Source organism: Pyrgilauda ruficollis, unplaced genomic scaffold, assembly GCF_017590135.1.
Source record: "Pyrgilauda ruficollis isolate IOZ18807 unplaced genomic scaffold, ASM1759013v1 scaffold75, whole genome shotgun sequence".
Classification (NCBI taxonomy): Eukaryota; Metazoa; Chordata; class Aves; order Passeriformes; family Passeridae; genus Pyrgilauda; species Pyrgilauda ruficollis.
The window spans coordinates 567,309-577,961 of NW_024529377.1; positions in this window are offsets into that span (position 1 = coordinate 567,309).

A 10,653-nucleotide genomic window follows, 5' to 3' on the forward strand; every position below is an offset into this window, starting at 1 on the left:
TCTGACAATTCACTAACCCATGTACTGTGACCCTTCATCAACCACAGGAGGCTGTGTGGCAAGGGTGAATTGTCTCACTCCAGATGCCAGTGCCAGGAAAGCTAGGGCTCATGGTGCTCAGTGGAAACACATGCTCTCCCCTCCAGTACTCCCAGGCAGCCTGCCATCCCACTAACACTCATGCCACCAGCAGACCAAAAACAATGGGCAAAAGCATCCCAGATCCCACAAGAATTGATCCTTCTGCAGAGAAGCACTGGCTGTGAAATAGGGTGTACAAGCTGCCAAACAGGAGGGAGAGGAATCACCATCCCCCTGTTTGGGAACACCTGACTGTGCTTGAAGAGAGGCCCAAAGCTCCTGGTAAGTGACAGTGACATCAGAGCAGAGATTATAGCACCTTACAGAAAACTTGCAGGCACCAAGTGACCACATGGCTTTGTTGTGCTGTTCAGCTTCCCCAGCATCCCTCCAGCACCATATTAGTCAAGCAGAAACAGAGCAAATCTTGGGGTTTCCTAGGGATGTTCTCCATGAGATAAGATGTGCACCGACATGGTCTGGGCTGGTTCCCCTTTTGTTCAGGACTGACGTGTGCTGGATTCGGTGCCGAGTGGTTTGTTTCTGCTGCCCAGCTCTGCCCTTCTTTTGACTCAGGCAGTAAGGAAGCTGAGTCACACCCCTGCAGTATGTGCCCTGGCCATGCTTGCTCTCTCCTGCCAGCTGAGCAGGGTGTGCCAGCGCCCACACAGACTGTCCCTCAGCCCCCACCACCAGTCATGAGCCTTAGCTGGTGCCAGAAGCTTTGCCAGCTGAAACACAGAGGTGAAACACCACTCCATGTGAAACCCCTCAGCCCTCACAGGAGGAAAACTGGCTTGGGAGAAAGACAGGTGCAATCAGAAAATACTTCCGATTTTAGCAGAAAGCTGGCCATACACTAAGGACCTACCACTAGAGTAGCTGGGATGAGAATGAAAAATGAGAAAGGCCAAGAATGGTCTGTTTTACCAGCTGTAGGTTTGAAATCAGAACTGATTGTGTCACAGGAAGAAGGGTAGGATTAGGCCATTGCCACAACAGGCTTTTTTTGCAGCAGCAGCTCTCCACAGACTGCTATTAGAATGTCTGCTCCAAGGGCTGCTCATCATGGCTGGAACCAGCTAAATGCAGATCATGAATTAGTTTTTACAGGTGTGTTTCTCAGAGGAACCTGTGCCCAACCAAACTAGCTCCTGCTGTACAAAAAATTAAGCTGGAACCACTTTTGAGTCAGAAAAAATTCTTGGCTCAACTAATATCTTCCTGAAAAAGGCAGCCCCTTGAAAAAGCAGTATGAGTTAAAAGATTCATCTTCCTTTCTAGACTTCATTTCTCATGACCCAAGCAAGACATTACTCCATCAGTTAGCTGGAACATGGAGAGAGTAGTATCTGTATTGTCCCAGAAAGTCCTAGAAGAGCTCAGTGCCTGGCCAAACCTTGTGGTGTCCCACAGTGCCTCTTCCTCCTCTGTAACCTTGTGAGGGAAGCCTGTTTCAGGCAGCCTTCCAACATGCAGGCAGGCAGCTGGCTCTTCACTGAGGCTTCCTCTACCTCAACATCTGTTGCAAAGGAATGAGCACCAAAACTCTGGAGAGCCAGCTTCTCATCCCAAAAGACTGTGTATCAGTCTAGAATACTGCAGTCCCCTCTCAGAGAAGTATGCATAAGCTAGACCCACCTGACTGACACACTTCTCCGGGTGAAAGGGCTTGGTGAGAAACAGGTGTCTGCAAGTCAGTATTAATGGGCTGGTTCCCTCGTGGGACATCGGTGCTCTTGAAGCAACTCATCGGAGCAACAGGTGGGTCTGTGGGGCAGTGCAGCTTACAAACACCCAGCTGTGAGGACTCAGGGTCAATGACAGAAGGTGGGTGGCAGTTTCCTCCATGACTGCAGGAAGACAAATGGTCTGACTTGCAGACAACTGGTGTGATGAGTGGAGCTGGGGTATTACAACACACACCTGAGACACTGGTGGTTAGTAAATAAGGAATCCTTCTCTCATGACTGTGCAGAGGGCTTTGTAGCCCTGTGTTTTCACTAGCAATGTAGCAGAGCTGCACTGGTGTAGGCAGGGTCAGAATGAAAGCCATCAAGCACCTCTTCAGACACCAGCTTTCTGGCACTAAACTGGTATGCTGCTATTGGGAAGTTCCTTGGAAATTGCAAATAAATATGGAAGTGAATAAGTTGCTTGTCTGTGGGATTGTTGTTTTTGGGGTTTTTTAGGTTTCCTGTACAAAACACTGGAACTGTAATGTTTGAAAAGCAAATTCATTTACTAAGGCAAGGCAAAGCAGTATCAAAACATGATCCATTTGTCTAAGAGTAGTCCTTAAAGAGGAAGATCAAGCAGGCAACTTCTTCCTCAAATGCCACAGCTTCTCTTTAGGGAAGGAAAGGTTTTTAAAGCAGAATCTGTGAAGTATCATATCTGCATTCCTGGAACATTTGTAATTAAATACACACAATATTTCAAAGAAAAGCACTGCTGGTTAATTTGCCCTTCACTTATCTGCCATCCAAAAATTACTTGTGGGGGCACTACATGATACCCTAATCATGATGCCCATGATTTCATCACTTTTGGAGAAGATTTCAGAACAAACTCACTTTTAGTAGACCATGGTCCTTCAGCTCTGTTGGTCATACACCACAGCATGTAGTTGCACCCTGCTCAGCAGTATTTCAACACTTGTAATCCTGCTTTTAACACTGACCTGACATCCCCGCTCCATAGGTCAGAAACAAGGGCTCTACAAGGATCCACAAGAGAGGAAGGCATTCTTCATTTTGGAACACTAACAGGACACAAGCCCTCAAGGAATCTGATTCAAACAGGAAAGCTTGAGGAGAGTGGTTTTCTGCTCCAGCCACCTGGATTCCTGGCAATCCCTCTACTGGATTGCTAGGATACATGTTGCAAATACTACTCTGCCTGACCAGGGCAGGGCAGACTTACAAAGGTGCAGGAGCAGGCATTTTTCTGGTCACGTAGGTAACACCAGGCTGAATTTAAAGGGGTGACACACCAAGGAGTGTCCTGAGCTTGTTTCTGAAGTAGAAGGTTGTGTGAGACAGCTTGAGGACTAGGGATTCAGCTATCACAGTGCACTGTAAAGGTTTTGTCTTTTTCCAGCAATCACTGATTACCAGAAAACTCCTACCCTTCTCAAACTCTCTTTGGAGGTTCAACACCCAGCCTATAGCACATATGAGGGCATGCTCATTTTCCTTTGGAGATCCTGAAGGAACGTGGGGGAGTAAGTACCAGTACTAAAGACCACACAACTCACAATCACTGGATTTGTTATGACTGCAGTTATTCATCAATTCTAAAAAAAAAAAAAAAAAAAAAAGAAGACCAGCACAACAAAGTGCCTTACTTCAGGTCAGGGCTACGATCAAAGTGAGTTAGAGTGTGATTGATTAAATGCAAAGCAGATAACAGCTTATGAAAGCTTAGAGACATAGTAATGCCCAGTAAAAACACACAGCTTTTAGGTCACTTCTAAATTTTTCATACCCTGTCTGGGGCAGCTAACAAACTGACAGAAGAAAACCTGTTAGTTTTTTTCAATGAGAACCTCAGATTGTCATGTTAGGCAGCCACCTTTCCTTCACATGTGCATGATGCTGTAGAAAGCAGTGCAGACATCACAAGGATACTTCACATTTACACCCAAGCATATCAGAGCAGAACTAACTTTCTGCTGGTCATTCCTTTGTTAGTGTTGTTACTAGGCTGCAATTAACAATTAGTGTTAACACAGAAAAAGTATATGAAGATCAGTCCACAAGGTGCCTTTGGAAATTCTGTACTGTTTCATGAGAGGCTTGAAAAACCCTTGAGAATCCAGTCTGTGTATTCAGAGTTGTGACCATATAACTCTGTTTTGTATTAAATTCCTGTGGGTTTTGGTGGAATAGGACATATCTGTGGAAACAGCAGGTGAATGTCAGATCTTGGATGAAATAAACAGGTAAAGAAGAGCAATTTAAACAAAAGCCTGAATAATTAGTATGGAAAAAGTGTGCAATAACAGCTCAACCAGCAAGCCACTTGAAAGCAAGCAGGAGACTTAGCACTACAAATGTGTGCTAGTTATATCAGGGAGATTTGTCTGAACATACAGTGTGTAATTTCTTTATATAGGATAAGCACATTGGGCTTTTTCTGTCTAAGAAACCATGATGCTTGGTCTCCAGCCTGTGGCTTCAAGGATTACCTAATATTTACCTTTAAAACACAGAGAGTGGATTTAAAACATAACTGGATCATGCTCTTCACCCACGCACACTGCTAGCTGTGAGTTCCTGGGCTCACAAAAGGGGGTGGCTCTCTGCAAATGGGATATAAAGGCTGCAGCAGACCCGCAGTGCATCCATTTCTGGTCCCCTCAACGCAGGGCTGTGAAGGCAGAACTCCTATTTTACAGGGTGCCTTAAGGAGCTCACAGTGCAAACACAAGAAGATGGAAGATGTGGAAATCTTTGCAATGACAGAACTGGAATCATGCGGGAGCTGAGACATGGTTCTACCACAGAAATCCTGGGGTTATTTCCAGCCTTTCATGCAGTTGCCCACCTGTACCAGGCTGACAACAAAGTCTCATATGTTGTGTCTTTGGGAAGCTCTCCTTTTCTTCAAAGAGAATAACAGCAGAGAAGTTTGTAAATGTGAATATGAGGCATTTTTAACTTAAGATATCTGACTGAAGCATTTATTCCTCTGGAAAAAAAAAAAAAAAAACCCAACTGAGCCACTGTTTCCTCCCAAGGTTTCTTGGGTTGAGGCAAAGTATTATTTTCTTCCCTCCCTTTTTGGCCTGGTAAATTTAAAAGTTTGACAGACCTGTTTCAGTGAATAGATGTGACCTAGACACTGCTTTTACAGTAAAGTTTAGATCTCAAAATTCCCATCTATCACATTCAGTTGTTTAGTAGAAATAGTAAGGTATGTATAAAGAAATAGCTGACAACATCCTTCTGGAGAAAATACTATGAATAATGTGAAATATGTTTCTTGGCGAAAAAAATCCATCACACTGATTTTGTGTTATTTGTTCACCCAATACTACATCTCGCACAAACTCACAATCAAAGTTGTGACAAAGATCATGATTGAAGTATTGTACTTATCCCCCACTCTACTAGAACTTTAACCACTGCTGAAAAGGTCTGCTTTTAGAGTTGTTGCTCATGACATGTGGCTCCTATGAGTGGGAGAAAGTGAGATCAAGTAAACAAGCTCAAAATTACTTCTCACATTTAAGAAATTTGATAGAACCCACTTTTCCTTCCTTGCTTCACTTTCTTGTGAGGTAACCATGAAGCGTGAGTTTAACTGTGCCATGTCAAAAGAGTGTGCACACTTTTCTGCCTCCTTGATTGTTAAGTTCTAATGTGCAGGCTTCCCAGTCCAACCTTGTGTTCACAATTTCATTGCAAAAGCTGTCTTTTAGCACTGAGTAGCAAATGGCAGACATGTAAACTGCTGCACACAGACATGCACAAGTGGTGTCACCTTTTCAATGCCAAGTGCCTTCTATGCCCATTCAGGGCTCAGCTATCACTTGCAGCCCTGCAGCCTTCGACCCAAGCTGCTGTATCAGTCTTTCTCCCTTCTCCTTCCTATGCTGTTGCCTTGGCCTTCCACTTGCAAATCTCAGTAGATTCTCATAGACAGCAATTATTCATAGTCTGAGAATCTCATCTTTCTTCCCCTTGTGTTTCCTATCTGTTTTAACTTTAGTTTGTATTAAGGGGAGATGCAAGAGTTAGAAAATGGAAAGGTAGATAGTAATAATAATAATAATGTAAAAGACCCGTAAGTATTACCAACCATAAATATGCACAAAGTGGAGTGACTGACACACACCACTGTGACTGCTTAAATGTAATCCTGTCAGCACTGACAGCATCATATACAGGAACAACCAAGAGGTAGCTGGGCTGGCTCCTAATGCCAAGGGCAGAATTGACAGAGGAGAAAGCCTGACAACAATAATTATAGTCACCTTCCTCATCTTCACTGCTTGCTGACTCTGGACACTCTTCTGGGTGCCACATTGCTTCATTACTTGGCTGGATACTTGTCAGGCACTTCCTTTTCTTTCTATTCTTTTTCCCCTACAGTAACTTCAAGTTGAAGTGTGGACCCCATTGATAAAATTCTGCACAGGTAAACCTGTCTCAAGAGGTGTGATTGTTCTGTCCTTAGACAGCTGGCAAAGTCTTATTTTCAGCCCCTAGTAGAAATGGTGGGAAGCAGAGCTACAGGCCACCCTAGTAAAAGATACTGACTCTAAGTATTATTCCTTGAGCTAGTTATATTTAGTTAATTAGAGCTTAACTTTGCTACACAAAGCACCATGTTATTCTAGGACAGAATGATGCATAGAACTAAGATTAAGCAAGACACTATTACATAGACTATATGGATTACATGGACATTATATGGACATTATATAAAGATTCATTGGATTTGATTTTTGTCAAATTTTAAGCATTCAGGCTAACACTCTTCCAAACTAAGTCTCTCTCCAAAATATTACTCTCACTGATAATTTCAGTGGTTTAAATAAATATGACAAGTCCTGTTGCTCTGTCATGTAGAAGTACACACCCTACCTCATTCCTGCTCTGGAGCAGGGACTTTAGACCAGGAATGAGGGAAGGGAGGTAAGAGGCTGCAAGGCACAGACACAGATTTTTAAGTTGCTGCAAATCTGCTTATCTCATCCTATCCCATATTTGCCCCGTGCTTTAAGCAGAAAAGGGTCTTGGAGCCCTTTGGCGAGTCTAGCCCCTAAGCAAGCGTGCCGCAGGCCGGGCAGCAGGGCAGGCTTGGCGGCGCCGCTGCGGCGTGCTGCCTGCTCCCTCTGCTGGCACCGCCGGCTCCAGGCTCCGGCCAGGACCTGCAGCTGCTGAACCGGCGGAAAGGAAAACGCCTAAACAGAGCCCTTGAGCACAGGAGGATCACATTTCCTTCGCAGGACGACGAGCCATCAGTCCTGCTCACGAATGTCAGCAGCCTGCAGATCGCGTCTCTCTTATGCACATCTTGGAGCCGTTCTCTTCATTTATCATCACCCAAAACCCCCGTACCTTTCTCTCCAGTTATTCACAGCAGCAAAACAGTCAGGTTTTTTAGTCACTTCATTTTTATGGGCCTCAAAATCTGTGAAGTGAGCAATAGAGTAAAAACAAACACACTTTTGACCTCATGTAAAAATCCTTTGCAGAAAGCAAATATCTGCAATAATTCTTCAACTATAGCATCCGTTGTAGGTCTTATCCTAACAGTGCACAGCGGACTTTTTCAAGATTGTCAGCCTTTTAAAATAACATGTGATAGGGATGGTCAATTCATGCAAGCTTTGTGAAACCAGTACAGGACAGAAAAACACTGTTTGTCTCCCAGTCAGAGGAAAAGTTAGTGCTGACTTCAGCTCTTACAGTACACTGGAAACATGCTATGCATCCCCTAATCATGGGATAAGGATATCTCCTCAGACATCAGGTAATTTAAAGATGAGAAAACATGACAAGAAATAAAGTTCTCTTGGGTTTGCATCTCACAGTGACACAGGACAGGTTGCAGTCAGAAAAAAAAAAAAAAAAAGTGAAAATTAAAATGCTGTTCTTGAAACACCAGAATTTTGGGACATAATTTTTTTTAAGCTTTACAGGAAGTTATTTTAAAAAGCCATCTTTGCTATTGGGTATTATAATCACCCTGAGTTGTGACTTCTGTAGCAATTACAAAATCTATTGATCTTATACTGCAGCAGCAAAAAATGAGGACTGGTGTTTTAAAATAACATTGTAGTTACATAAGAAAGACCAGTATTCTGCTAGTGTTCAAAATTTAACTATAGCAGCATCTTTTCCAGATTCAATGTTAGCATCATATCACCTTTAATACTAGAATTTTCTGGCATGAAAGCCATTAATAGCTTTAGCTTATGTAAAATGAAGAAACAGAATCATCAGAAAATTAAAATTATCTAGATTGTGCATAGGAAAGAGTAATATCTCTAGAGTAAGATTTTTGAGTGCTTTAGAAATTCTGTTTTGGAATATACTTCAGAGTTGTATCCACGTGGTAAAAATGCTAAATTGGAATCTGTGATTAAATCTCATACATTTCCATTATCTGAATCTAACAAAGAATTTCCATATATCTGTGTCCATCTATATTTGACAATATTGAAGCACTTTGCTATAAAGGAGGGGCAGATTAATTGAAATATAATTTACTTTTCCAGTCCATCTGTAAAAAACATTTCTGAGGACTTGATTACAATGATTAACTTAATGGATAACTTTTTTTTTTTTTTCCCATTATTAATCTGTTCTCTTCTGACTCAATTTTGAAGTGTGTTAGAAAAGGTTTGGAGCTGTTTTGAATAGTGATGCTTGTGGAAATCACACTTACAATGAAGAGTAGCAATTTAACATTATGAAAGTTCTGACTTTGCCTCCTGTCCACTACTGCTTAATCAGTAAATACATTTTCTGGAACGAGAAAACACTCTGTAAGAGGAGAAAATTACATCAGATGTTGTATCCTGTTACTTAATGAAATTATTAGATTATGACTGATTTACCTAAGAAAAGACCATATGGCTCCAATCTCTCGGGGGAGATGAAACAAATCAGGTTATTTTCCTACCAAGTTCTCCTGGTACAAGCAGTGCCCATTTGGGAGACGCTGCTCAGCAAGCACAGATGCAAGGGTGCTCAGCCCCCGGTAAAACCCAGCTCCCCTGCTCAGCACACGGAGTGAGGTGCGGCGAGCCGTGGGGCTACCGCGCATGCATAGCAACACTGCTGAAACCCAGCGCTCGAGCCTTCCACCTTCTGCAGCGCCTGTTCAAATGCTTTCTGCCCCTCATGCTAAAAAAAACCTTCCAGGAGGTAAACTGACCCTCCTGATACAGCAAAAAGCCACATCACTTCAGTTACTGGAGAGAGAGAGATGAAAAAAACCCCCAAAAAACAAAAAAACAAAAACAACCAATAAACGAAACAAACACTCAAGGGGAAGACAGCTGAACCATTATGCCCAGGTGTCTCTCCTGCAGGTACCTGTGAACATAGATGAAAGTGGCAGCTCTCTACACACAGTCAATATAGCTCACTTCCATGGAGGACACAACAGCACAAGGCTTACAGTCTGGGTGTGCTGCTATGTCAGTCAAGGTGTGCGCTGGTCATTTGGGGTGAGTGGCTGCAGGGACAATGAAGGAAAAGCATGCCTGAAGATCTTAGCAAAGCACTACCACTTCCACCTGCGCAGGATGTCAATCCTGGCAAAGCAGGTGGTATGGAAGATGTTACAGTTGCAAGTGTTCAGACAGCCCTTGGCCCCTTTAGCCTGCTCACACCTCAGTCAAGCAGGAGTCTGCAGCCCTGCAACACTGACCTGCAGTGAAGGGAACCAACAACCACCATTATATTAATACACAGACTAGTTCATCTGCTCACGGCTCACTTTGACTTCTGTTGAAGTCAGTAAAACCATCTGTTTCAAGTCTTCCAGCAGGTTCAGACCTACCAGCTGATTTTCCCTTCTGCCATCAGATCTCGGTGAATCCTGAAGCCCTCTCAGGGTGCTGCACAGAATCTCTGTGACAGCTGAAGGGGGAAAAGACAAGCCGAAGGTGGAACCTGGTGGAAGAGTTGCTAACCACAGTAACAGGTGGTCAGCATGGCAAGGACAGGAGGAAGTCAAAGTCTTCACTGGGCAGCAGAGGGAGGATGAGGAAAAGTTACATGTGCATGACACGGAGGCAAGGGCTGACCTCAAAGTTATTGTGAACATAAGAGAGGTACTAGGGGTGAGGATGAAGGATAGGATAGGTGTGGCTGGGAGAACAGAGAAACAGGATCCTACTGCAGGCTTTCTAATAAACAGGGAGTCACAGAATCATTAGTGTTGCAAGGGACCTTTGAAGATTTTCTACTCCAACCACGCTGTCAAGGCACGGTGATCTAGAGCAGTGCTCTGCCACCCTCAACACAAAGCTCTTTGTCACATTTAAGTGGAATTCTTGTGGTTTAGTTTATGCCCACTGCTCCTTATTCTGTCTCTGGGCACCACTGAAAAGAGTCTGGCACCACAAACTTGCCATCCACTTAGAGATATTCATATGCATTAAGGAGATCCCCTCTCGGGCATCTCTGGACTGCACAGGCCCAGCTCCAGCAGTCTGCCCTCAGAAGAGAAGTGCTCCAGGCCCCAGATCACCTTTGTGCTCCTCCACTTGACTGACTCCAGCAGCTCCCTGCCTCTCTTGTCCTGAGGAACCCCGAACTGGACACAGCACTCCAGAAGATGAGATGGAGGCAAAGCTGCAGTGATTTGAGTGCAACTGGCAGGAGGCCAAAGCCAAATTTCACACACACGGCGGAGAACGAAAGGATACGGAAAGCCTTCCAGTTCCACCCTTCGTCCCGCGTAGGCCTTTCTTCAGTCCCAGGTTAACTCGCATCCCCGAGCCCGTCACCCCCGCTGTGCCCACAGCCCCGGGGTAGAGCGGCCCCGGCCCCGGCCCCGCCCCGAGCGGCCGCGGCGGCTGCGCAGCGGAGCGGCCCCGAC